General features: G+C 43.5%; 1 protein-coding gene across 1 annotated transcript in view; it reads left to right on the top strand.

The window, feature by feature from the left end:
* Window positions 1-13,203, top strand: part of LOC101353366 (ral guanine nucleotide dissociation stimulator-like) — a 52,187-nt gene that overhangs the window by 1,283 nt on the left and 37,701 nt on the right.

Here is a 13,203-nt window from a genome sequence, read left to right as displayed (position 1 = left end):
TGCATCCTTTATGATGAGATTCCTAGGTCTTCTTTCATGTATGATGTCATTTTTCTCTGACTACTTTCAGGATTTTTTCTACCTCTTTACTTTTCAGCAGATTGTGTTGTGTCTGGGTGGGGTGTTTTGAGCTTCTTCGATGTGTGTTTCACAAAGCTGTGAAATTTTCAGCCATGTTTCTTCACTAACCTTTTTCACCCCTCCCCCAGGGAATCCAATAGAGTAAGTGTTACAACCTTAGATAGTGTCCCACAGTTTTCTGAGGGTCTATTAATTCTTTTTTTTGAAATACTTTAGTGTGTTTTAAGTGAAAGTATACACAGCAAATTGGGTTCCCATTTAACAATTTTTATACAAATTGTTCAGTGACATTTTCACAATGTGTCAGTCTTCTCATTATTTTCATTCTGTTTGTTCTGTTTCCATTGATCTAGCTTCTCTTCCCCTCCTTGTCGTCTCATCTTTACTTTTAGGAAATGTTGACCTTTTGGTCTCATATAGTTGATTGTTTAAGGGAGCAGATTACTCATAGGTGACATTGTTTGTTTTATAAACCAATGTATTACTTGGCTGAAAGGTGGCCTCCAGGAGTAGCTTCAGTTCCAAGTTCAAGGGGTATCTTAGGGCGATAATTTCCGGGGTTCCTCTAGTCGTTGTTGGTCAAGTATGTCTGACCTTCTTTATGAATTTGAGTTTTGTTCTACATTTTTCTCCCATTCTATCTGGGACCATCTATTGTGTCCCTTGTCAGAATAGTCAGTAGTGGTAGCCAGGCACCATTTGTTCTCCTGGTCTCAAATTAGAAGAGGCCGTGATTCATGTAGGATATTTGTCCCATCGACAAGTTTCTTCGAGTCTTTGGTTTCCTGCATTCTCTTTTGCTCCAGACAAACAGAGACCAATAGTCATATCTTAGATGGCTGCTTACAAGCTTTTAAGACCGCAGACACTACTCACCAAACTAGAATGTAGAACGTTATCTTTATGAACTTGTTGGTGTTGTTAGGTTTCATCGAGTTGGTTCCAACTCATAGTGACCTTGTGTACAACAGAGGGAAACACTGCCCAATCCTACACCATCCTTACAATCACTGAGCTCATTGTTGCAGCCATGGTGGCAGTCCATTTCGTTGGGGGTCTTCCTCTTTTTCCATGACCTTCTACTTTACCAAGCATTATGTCTTTCTCCAGGGACCAGTATCTCCTGATAACTTGTCCACAGTATATGAGACAAAGTCTTACCATCCTCACTTCCAAGGAGCATCCTAGCTCTACTTCTTCCAAGACAGATTCGTTTGTTTTTCTGGCAGTCCATGGTATATTCAGTAATGTTTGTCAACACCATAATTGAAAAGCGTCAATTTCTTCTTGTCTTCCTTATTCACTGCGCAGCTTTCACATGCATGTGAAGAGATTGCAAATACCATGGCTTGGGTCAGGAGTGCCTTAGTCCTCAAAGTGTCATCTTAGCTTTTTAACACTTCGAAGAGGTTTTTTGAAGATTTGCCCAATGCAATACGTCATTTGGTTTGTTGACTGCTGCTTCCATGGGCATTGATTGTGGATCAAGTAAAATGAAGTTCTTGACAACTTCAGTATTTTCTCTGTTCATCATGATGTTGTTTACTGGTCCAGTTTTGAGGATTTTAGTTTTCTTTATGTTGAGATACAATCCATACTGAAAGCTGCAGTCTTTGATCTTCATCAGTAAGTGCTTCAAGTTCTCTTCACTTTCAGCAAGCAGGGTTGTGTCATCTGCATGTCACAGGTTGTTAATGAGTCTTCCTCCAATCCTGATGCCCCATTCTTCTTTCTATAATCCAACTTCTTGGATTATTTGCCCAGCATACAGATTGAATAAGTATGGTGAAAGGATAGAACCATGACACACATGTTTCCTGACTTTAAACCATGCAGTATCCCCTTTTTAGAGTAATGAAAATGTTCTAATATGGACTGTGGTCGTGTTGCACAACTTGTGAATCTACTAATGACAATTGAATTGTACACTATAAATGTGTGAATTGTATGATATGTGAATTATATCAATAAAGTTGTTAATTTTTTTTAAAGGTGAAGTTGTAAAACTATTTCTTAAAACCTCAGAAAGATCTAGGGAGCTGCCTTAGACAGCTGTTCAAACCAAAGAGCTTATAAGTAGTTTAAGTGTGCTGACCTTTGGCCAACTCAACATAAGCTCAAAGCAAAGAAGGGCTTATCTCAAAGATATTTGTGGGTGTGGATTTTTTTTTTGATGAAATGTACCCCCAAAAAAGATTCACAGGAGACCTACACAGTTTTTACGTGAATTGCATTATCAGAGATACTGCCAGTTGCAATGAATGGGACAGAGACAGTACAAAAAGGAAAGGAGGCCTTTGGACTGCCAAACTTCTATGGGACAAGAGCAGGTTAAGAAATAATGCAGGTATAAACATGAGGACCTTTTGTGGAAAAACAAAGATAAATCAGATGGCAGATCCAAAAGCCATGAAATTATTTCCAGACCTTGAGTTATAATCAAGGAACATCCAATTTAGGCTTGCTGAAAATGAAAGACCTAAAGACAATTGACACATTTGAATTATAGTGTTGGCAAAGAATATTGAATTTGGACTGCCAGAAGGAACAAATCTGTCTGGGAAGAAGTACAGTCAGAACGCTCATTAGAAAGGATTATTAGACTTCGTCTCAAGTATTTTGGACATGTTATCAGGAGGGACCAATCCCTGGAGAAGGACATCATGCTTGGTAATATAGAGGATCAGGGAAAAAGAGGAAGCCCCTCAACAAGAGGGACTGACACAGTGACTGCAACAGTGGGCTCCAACTGTGAGGATGATGCAGGACCGAGCAACGTTTTGTTCTGTTATACATAAGGTCGCTATGAGTAGGAACCCACTTGACAGCACCTAGAAACAACAATTATTCTTGTATATCTGCTATATTTCCCCTTTTTTGAATGAGTGTCTAGAGCAGTTATTAATATATGTTGAGTGTTTGTAGGTGGGTATGGGCAATAATTTCTCTCTTGGGCTCACAGGACTTCAGAATAAGAGGAGCTGCCCTCGAGGAGTTGGACTTAAGAAAGTGAATACTTAGATGACAAGATTCTGGATTTTGAGCAGATGCTGTAATAGCATGAAAGTTTGGGGTATCTTGGGAAAAGATGTGTGATTTTGCTGGTAGGAGGGTGTGATGGTTAAGATTGTGTGTCAACTTGGCTGGGCCATGATTCTCAGTGTTTATATGTGATCACTCCCATGATTGAATATGCTGTGAGGAGCCAATCAGATGAAAGGGAGTTTCCTTGGGAGTGTTGCCTGCATCTGAATATAAGCGGACGTTCTGGGGTTTTGCTCACTCTGGATCCTGCAGCCGCCTCCTGTCGTCTCACCTCCGGTTCTTGGGACTTGAGCTGTCAGCTTGCATGCCGAACTAGAGATTTGTTGATCTTCACAGCCTGTGAGCAGGAGCCCTGCTCTCTGACCTGCCAATCTTGGGCTCACCAGCTTCTGTGGCTTAGTGAATTGGGAGAGGCCCCTACCCTGGTCCATGGACTTGGGATGTTCTAGCCTCTAGAATCGCATGAGCTGTTTCCTTGATATAAATTTCTCTATATACATATTTATATGCTTTACTGGTTTTGCTTCTCTAGACAACCCAGCCTAAGACAGAGGGACATAAATTATTGGTGACAGAGGTGGACTGTGGTAGCCAGCCTTCAAGATTCTTGCCTCCGGATGTTCATGCCTTTGTATTGTTCCGTCGCACACTGAATAGGGCTGACGTGTATTACCAATAAGGTATGGCAGAAATGTTGGTGTGTGTCTTCTAAAGCCAAATTACAAAAGACATTTTAGCTTCTGTATTGCTCTCTTATATCACTCACTCTGAGAAAAGTCAGCTGCCATGTTGTGAGAACATTCAAAAACCCTTTGAAGAGGTCCACGTGGTGAACAGCTGAGGCCCCCTCCCGACCACCAGCATGGACTTGAGAACTGTGTTAGTGAGCTATCGAGGAAGCAGATCTTCCAGCCCGGTCAAGCCTTCAGAGGACTGCAGCCCTGGCCAACATCTTGACTGAGAAACCCGAGGCCAGGACCACCCACCTAAGTCACTCCTAAATTCCTGACTCACATAAACTGTGTGAAATAATGTTTATTATTGATCTATGCCACTGAGTTTGGGGTTATTTGTCACATAGCAATAAACACTCTGCCATGTGCAAGATCAATGTTAGAAGTAACTGCCTGGATGAGAGGTGTGTGTCTGTCCATGCTTGATTATGGGATTGTGTCTGTGTGACAATTTGGATGTACATCTGTGAATGTGTGTTTCTTTATGTGTAACTATTGAATTGCAATTCTGGTCTGTGTCTGCGTGTGTGCCTGTTTCTGCCAGTGTATGACTTGTGTGCACCGATGTAAGTGTGCATGACTGTGGTCTCACAGGTCTGTGTGTGTGTCTATGTGTGTGTATCTGTTGAGTCACATATCTAGCCTGTGTGAATCTTTGTACGTTTGAGGTTCTCACAGGTCTGGATGAGTGGTGTGTGTGCACACTGTTGCCTCACAGTCCTCATCTGTGCCTGACTGGGTATGTGTGCTTCTGTGTGACAGTGTAAGCATGTCCCTATTTACAGGACACTTTGTGGGCCTATGTGGTGGCTGCTGTCTCACAGTTCTGGTTTGTGTTTGGGTGTGTGTTACTGTATGTGCCTATACCTGTGTACAAGTAACACTATTCCTACAGGTTTGGTCCACATGGGACATAATGTGTGCGTCTACTTGTGACTGCTATCTCCAGGTCTGCACATGCATGCATCTGTGTATTTGTGACCTGCATACCTCTTGTCTCACTGTTCTGGCTTACGTCACACTGTGTGTGTGAGTGTGTGTGTGCATGCATGTCCTGCATGAACCTATGTGCCTGTAAGTCTGCAGGCCTGTGTGTGACTGTTAACTGACAGGTCTGGTCACTGCGTGGGTGTCTCCCAGGCATGAAACGTGTGCCCAGATGCCCACGTGTGTGTGTGTGTGCCTGGTGTGTGAGTGTAGAGTTCAGATTGTGTGATCTCAGAGTGAGATAGATATGGCCCGAGGGGCACTTGCCTGCCTCACCTGCTTGTAGTCCTGAATGGCCCGGTTGTGACCTATCCATTCTCCCTGAGGTGCAATGAATTACTTAATGTGGCCCTTCTAGCCATGGTCTTTGTGACTCACAGACAATGATTGGGTGGGACTATGCAAATAATGTATATGGAACCCGTGAGAGCTGGGGTTGTGTGTCAACTTGGCAAGGCCATGATTCCCAGAATTGTGTGGTTGTCCTCCATTTTATGTGTTGTGGATCCTGACCTCTATGTGTTGATGAGGCAGAATTGGTGTGCAGTGTGTCTTGGGTCACAACCTTGCAGGAAGGCATGACTCAAGTCCCACCTTTGCTCAAGTTAAGCGCTTCCCTAGGGTGTGGCTTCCATCTAAGGTATATGGGTGGATGCCCTGGTGGGGATGTCTCTCTCTCTGCATCTGGATCCCGTGCCCAGTTCATGATTGTCTAACTTCCAGTTCTTGGGACCTGAGCCAGAGACTTGCTGTCTGACCTGCCGATTCTGGGATTCGCTGGCCTCCGCAGCCCCCTGGGCTGCCAGCCAATCATGTGACCTGATTCACCAGCTTCTACAGCCTTGTAAGCCAGCAGCCTGTGGTCTGAACCGCAAGTTTAGGTTTTCCAGCCCCTGCAACAACATGAGTCGAGAGAAGCCTAAGCCTGACGCACGGATTTGGGACTTGCTAGGCTTCACAACCTCATGAGCAATTTTCTATTTAAAAAAATGCTACAGTCTGTGAGTTCTGTGAGGTGTTGCAGTGAATTAGGGAACCCAAAGCAGGAGGGAGAGTTCAGAGAGGAGAAGGAGTAATTAATGTTAGAGATGATGGAGTGGTAGAGCAATTTGGAAAAGATGGACATTTGGGACATCTTTAACCTCTACCTCATAACAACCAGCTTAGTGCTGATACTTATAAAATAAGCCATTTATTTAGTCCCCATCACTCAGGAATGGGGCTAAGCCCATTTGCTCCAATAGAAGACTGGATCTTTTGTTGGGATCACCCAGACCTTGAGAGAAGGTGCTCTCAGGAAGGCCGCACTCTGCCTTTTACCTCTGGCCTTTCCTGTAATTGAGATGGGGGAGAAAGCGAGCTGAGGGTCTGGAGAGGTGCATGATTTCCCCACCACCTGTCTTAGTGACCTAGTGCTGCTGTAACAGAAATACCACAAGTGGATGGTTATAAGAAAGATAAATTTATTCTCTCACAATCTGGTAGGCTAGAAGTCCAAATTCAGGGCATCAGCTCCAGGGGAAGGCTCTCTCTCCATCAGCTCTGGGGGAAGGTCCTTGTCATCATTCTTCCCTTGTTCTAGGAGCTTCTCCACGCAGGAACCTTGGGTCCAAAGGACATGCTCTGCTCTCGGCGCTGCTTTCTTGGTGGTTTGACGTCCCCATGTTTCTCTTCTCACTTCTCTCTTTATATCTCAAAAGAGATAGGTCTAAGACACAACCTAATCTTGTAGATTGAGTCCTGCCTCATTCACATAACTACCTCTAATCCTGCCTCATTAGCATCATGGAGGTAGGATTTACAACACATAGGAAAATCACATCAGATGATGAAATGATGGACAGTCACACAATACTAGGAATCATGGCCGAGCAAAATTGACACATATTTTTGGGAGACACAATTCAATCCATGACAACACCTATCCTCACTTCTTCCCCAGCCTGAGGGAAAATAGCCCTGTGCTGAGTATCCATCTCAAATGTGTCTCAGAGTTCCACGAGAGAGCTATGTTGTGGCTTCTGGGACCAACCCAGCAAGGTACAGGAGCTTGGGTACAAGACCTAAGATGACGTAGTCACCCTCAGTCTTGATGGGTAGATGCTGCTCCCATCCTGATGGCTCTGTTCTGTAAGATGCTGCCTGCACCCTCTACACCCCAACACCCTGTGGCTGGTGTGAAGATCGGGCAGCTATGTAGGTGACCACCAACCACAGCTTGTGGCACAGCCCAGCCTGTGGCCAGAGCCAGCCCTGCAGGGCAAAGGCTTCTGTGCCAGGAGGAGGTTGGCCTCTTCCTGCCCATCCACACCCTCGATCAGCCACGAGGCAAGACACTGCCTCCCATACTTCACAAACGAGGCCCAGGTTGGACCACACTACCTGGCTTGGCCCAAGGCCCCAGGTGGGAAGGGGCTGCTTCAGCTGGAAGGAAGGAGCCAGGCAAGCCTGTGCTGTCCTGGGGTAGGAGGGGCCATGTATAATCAAGAAACTTTCAGCTTAGGCTCTCACTGTACTGACCATGGAATGAGTTGAATGAGTATGACAAGAAGCATATTTTGTTTTCTTCAACACAATCCCTCCCCAGTTGGGGCCAGGCAGGAATAGTTAAGGAAACGTAGGTCTCCAACCACAAGCCTTACTTTCTGCTCCTGCTACTCCATGAATTCTGGGGGGCTGTATGAACACATCCTTAGGAAAGCCTTCTATGAGGCACCAACTTAAATGTTTCTGCAGACTTCACAAATGTTTTGACCGTCACGCATCGGCTCCATCTTTACGCTGCAATCATGTGTTCCTGACAGCACCTGTATTTGATCTGAGGCCCTTTCTTCCTTTCAGAACTCCTTCTTGGCTGGAAAAGCTGTTGTCTTAGTCATCTAGTACTGCTATGACCGAAATATGACAAGTGGATGGCTTAAACAAAAAGAAACACTTTCTCACAGTCTAGTAGTCTAGAAGTCCAAACTCAGGGTATCGGCTCCAGAGGAATGCTTTCTCTCTCAGTCAGCTCTGGAGGAAGGTCCTTCTCATCAATCTTCACCTGGACTGGGAAATAGTCCGTGCTGGAACCCCGGGTCCAAAGGACACGCTCTGCTCCCGGTTCTGCTTTCTTGGTGGTATGCGGTCCCCAACACTCTTCTCGCTTCTCTTTCCTTTTATCTCTTGTAAGATAAAAGGCGGTGCAGGCCACACCCTAGGGAAGCTCCCTTTACATTGGATCAGCAATATGACTTTAGTAAGGCTGTTACAATCCTACCCTAATCCTCTGAACATAATCTAATTTTGCCTTACTAACCACAGGAAGATATTAGGATTTACAACACATACTAAAACTACAATCACAAAATGGAGGACAACCACACAATTTGGGAATCATAGCATAACCAAGGTGACATATTTTTGCGGGACACAATTCAATCCATGACAGCTGTCCAGACCCTTTACATTTCCTCCCAATTCTACTGAAAGAAGAATAGCTCCTGCCTTAGTTTCCTAGGGCTGCTGTAACTAAAAACCACACACTGGGTGGCTTATAAAAACAGAAACTTATTGTCTCACAGTTCTGGAGTCCAGGAGTCCAAATTGGGGTATCGGCCAACCTTCTGAAGGCTCTGAGAAACTGTTCTGTTCTTCCCCCCTAGCTTCTGATAGCTCCAGGCATTCCTCACAATGCAGCTGTGGGGTCACGTGGCATTCTTCCTCCCTGTCTCTGTGTCTCTTCTCCTCTTTTTTAAGGAAACCACTCATACTGGATTAGGACTCACCCTACCTAGTAGGACCTCATGTTAACCTAACTGATAACATCTTCAAAGACCCAATTTCCAAACAAGTTCTTTGTGATTGTTAAGGTTGTTTGTCAACTTGGCTAGGTCATGATTCTCAGTGGTTTGGCAGTTATGATATACTTTGGCAGTCTTATAATTATTTGATCACCTCCATGATGGGATCTGCTAGGAGTAGCCAATCAGTTGAAAGGCAGTTTCCTTTGGGGTGTGGACTGCATCTAATACAGGTGGATTTCTGACAAGGCTCTCAAGTTTTTGCTGTCTCTGGATCCTGCAGCTGGCTCCTGTTTATCTGACCTCCAGTTGTTGGGACTGGATCTAGCAGTTCACCTGCCAGTCTTGCATTCGCCAGCACCTGCACTTACGTGAGTCAAAAGAAGCTTCCCGTCTGACCCACGTACTTTTGACTTCCAGCCTCTACAACCACATGAGCCATTTACTTGATATAAATCTCTTTCTCTCTCTCTCTCTCTCTGTATATATATATATATATAGATGCTTCACTGATTTTGCTTCTCTTGAGAACTCAGCCCTAGACAGTCATATTTACAGGTACCTGGGGTTAGGGCTTCGACATATCTTTTCTGGGGACACAGTTCAATCCATAAGAGCCCTTTTTTCACTTCATCTCTCTCTCCTCTTAGTTTATTGTAGACAGATAGAAATAGCCTGGTGGCATCTTCAACACTGCCTGGAAATCTCCTTAGCCAGATTCATTAGTTTGTTAGGTACATTTTCTGTTTTCCATTTTACCACAGATGAGAAAGTTTTGCTACATTTCCTACGATTATATAACAAGGGTCGCTTTTCCTCCAGCTTCCAATAACATGCTTTGCTTTCTTCAATTCCTGACTGGCACTCTTCTCAAGGCACATCATGCTTCTACCTGCTAGTCAGTTCCCAACTCGGTGCAACATGTTTTAGGTTTTTGTTACGGCAGCGCCCACATCAAAGTACGAAATCCTGTTCTGGTTGTCTGTGCTGCATAACACTCCACCCCAAACTCAGTGGTGTACAACAACCATTGAATGATACGCATCCATTCTGTGTCGGGAATTTGGACAGGAACTGTCTCTGCCCACTACTTATGGAGCCTCAGTAAGGAAGACTCACACAGTTGGGGTGACTCAAACAGCTGTGGGAGGAAATCATCTGGAGATTTCTTCACTTACATATCTGGAGCCTGAGCTAGGAGGACTCAAAGGCTGGACTCAGCTTTCTTTGTCAACTTAAGAACTTCCACATGACCTATCCATGAGCCTGCACTTCTCATAGCATGGCAGTCTGTTCTGACAGGGTGCAACTTGACAGGAAGCGTCTGAAGAGAGTGTGTTCTGAGAGAACCAAGTGGAGAGAGCCACTCTATTGGTCAGAGCAGACGTGACTGTGTGAATTTCAAGACTGAATAATAAAAGACTATGCAGATTCTGCCTGGCATTTTTGGAATACTCATTCTCAGGATGCTTCCTCAGAACCAAGGCCTAAGTATGATAGTCTAATTATGATCTTGCCTCAGAAATCACATAGAATCACTTTGGCCATAATCTATCTATTGAAGACCCCTAGACTCAAAAAGAGGGGACAGAGCCTCCAAATCTCTATGGGAGGAGTGTCAAAGAATGTGTGCACTTTTTTTAACTGCCACATAGGTGGAGCCTATGTACCTTTCCACTGAATCTGGACTGGCCTTGTGACTTGCCTTGACCAACAGAATGTTCAGCTGACAGGTGACAAGTAAATAACTCCAGGGTATCCTGCTAGAGAGAGAGAAAGACCATATACATATATATATATATGTATATATAAGATTAATGGAGAGAGATCTACATGGAGTGGAACCAAGGATTCCAGCCTATAGCCAGTACCAAGGCTCTAGTATGTGAATGAGCCCATCTTGGACTTTCCAACCCTACCCAGCAGCCATATGAGTGGACTCAGCTGATGCCACGAGGAGCAGAGATAAACCATTCCTCCTGAGCTCTGCTCACATTTCTGATCCACAGACTCACAGGAGAAAAAAGAAAAAAATGTTACAGTTTCCAGGCACAGAGTTTTGGGGATGGATGGTTACACTGCAATAGATAACCAAAATAGTACACTATGGTTTGGTGGCCTGCTTTCTGTATTTTGATTTCTAAATCATCTCAATAAATTCTAGGAAGCAGTTTGATAAACTTCAACATGCATTTATCATTTATCCTAGTAAATCAGGCATTGAAGGATACTTCCTAAACATGGAAAAGAATATCTATGTTAAATACTAGAAGAATTTCCATGAATACCACGAATGAGACAAAGATTCTGGGTACGATCATTAATATTTATCTTTATTTGGAAATTTTAACTTCCCACTAAGAAATTCAGAACATAACAAGAGATAATATTGGAAAAAAAGGAACAAAATTATAATTTTCAGATAATGGATTATCTAACCAGAAAAACCAAAAGGATAACTTTAGAATAATTAAAAATAGTTAAATAACTCATTGAGATTTCCAGTTAGTAAACAAATATAGAAAACAACTTTCCTATGTTCTAGCAATGCTAGTTGCAAAATGTTGTAGAAAATGTTCCTATTCACAATAGCACCAAAAATATAAAATACCCAACATTTCAGTAACCTACTACTGCATAACAAAGCACACCAAATAGTGGATCAGTACCACAATTTATATTTCTTTCAAATACACAGGTTGACTGGGCAGTTCTCTGCTCCACATGGTGTCAGCAGGCTCAGCTGGTCTGGGACATCCATGATGGTGCATTCACATACCTGGAAGTTCAGTTGAAGCAGTTGACCAGAGTGCCTACTTAAAGCCTCTACGTGAGACATTGGCTTATCACAACACAGTGACTGGGTTCCAAGAGACACATCTGCAAGTCTCCTTAGGTATGACCTTGTGGATAGACGAAAACTTTCTTGAACATCAGCTGAAGTGACAACCCTGACCATAAGAATCGACACAAGGCTGATGCTGGTACCTATGAGGCAGAGGGTAACTATACCCCCCTTCTCCAGATTCTCCACTGTTTCTGACACCTGCCATTCACCCACTGCACTCTTTGGATAATTCATTGGAATGGTCACAGAGAACTCATGGAAACAATAACTGCAATAACAACTTTAATCACAGAGAAGGATATAAACAGAAATGAAGTTATGTAATGGGTGAGGTTGTGAAGAGTCGAAGCATGGGGCCTCAACCTCTAAAGGGGACCCGCTTAAACTTCCTGAAAACTGATGTCCATTCTCACGCACCAGGAAACTTTCAAACAGGAAACTCAGTGAGGTCACTTGGTGCACTCTGCTACTCTCTACTCCTTTCAGCTCTCATTGTTAGTTGGGTCTTTACACTCTGCTGCCACTGCCTGGGTCTGCTCTTGGTCTAACTTTTTCTGGGACAATTGCAGCTGCTGCTTCTGTCACCATCACAGGTTTAACTCATTCTGGGAGGTTCATAGCACAGGTCCGCATGACACACTCATCTCCTGGCTGTCAATGATCAGGAAGCCCCATCTTAGTCTCCATGTTCTAGGGTTTTTATCAGTCACTGGGCAGGTTCCCCCCACCAATCCATCTCTAAGTCATCTAGTGGGTGTGGCCAAACCAGCCAATCCTGGTAAAGGTCAGACTGGGTGGGGCCCACCAGACAATCCCAGTAAAGGCCAACCACTTGATGGAGTTTAGGAATCCGGATCAAAAGGACAAATTTCTTTTTTTAGTAAAGTGATTCCACATGTGCAGACCTAAATTCTAAAGTCCGAAAACATGACTTCCACTGCATGCTATTGGTCAAGTGAGTCACAGGACTAGAGCAAGGGGAAGAGTGATGATGGAAGGAGTGAGAAAGAATTTGCAGACACCTTTAATCTAACACAACAAGAAATAAGTCTTAAGAATAAATGAACGAGACCTATAGAAAAAAAACTACAAAACTTTACTGAAAATCTTGAAAGCAGATTAGATGAGCAGACTCAATGCGGAAAAGATCACAAGTATTTCTGATTAAATATACAAAGTTAGAGCAATTCCAATAAAATTCTTAGGAATATTTTTGTCATGGTGAGTAATTTGATTATAGAGTTTATTTAGAAGAATAAATGAAAAAGTAGCAGGCCCTGGGTGGTGCAAATGGTTACAGTCCTTGGCTGCTAACTGAAAGTTTGGAGGTTTAAGTCTACCCAAGGCATCTCAGAAGAAAGGCCTGGCAATCTACTTCTGAAAAATCAGCCATTGAAACCATCTATGGATCATAGTTCTACTCTTGACACACATAGGGTCACCATGAGTTGAAGTTGACTCGACAGCACCTGGTATTTTAATTAATATAAGATAGTGGTAGTGGGAGCTCACAAATGGGACCCAGTTTGGATGGATGGAAAAATAGATAAATAAGAAGCATTATGCAATAAAGTTTGAACGAAAAACTGTTGCATTTGTGAGAGGGGGAAACTCCATACCTGACACCAAAAGCTAACAAACCCCGTACGGATTGAAAAGTTAAATGTAAAAATGGAACCATAAAAATATAAGCAAATAGGGAGTTCCAGCAAAATGGCGCTCTAGG

This window comes from Trichechus manatus, unplaced genomic scaffold (assembly GCF_000243295.1).
Source record: "Trichechus manatus latirostris isolate Lorelei unplaced genomic scaffold, TriManLat1.0 scaffold00282, whole genome shotgun sequence".
In the NCBI taxonomy this organism is placed as follows: Eukaryota; Metazoa; Chordata; class Mammalia; order Sirenia; family Trichechidae; genus Trichechus; species Trichechus manatus.
The sequence above is the reverse complement of the archived record's forward strand: the minus strand, read 5'-3'. Positions and strand labels throughout refer to the sequence as shown.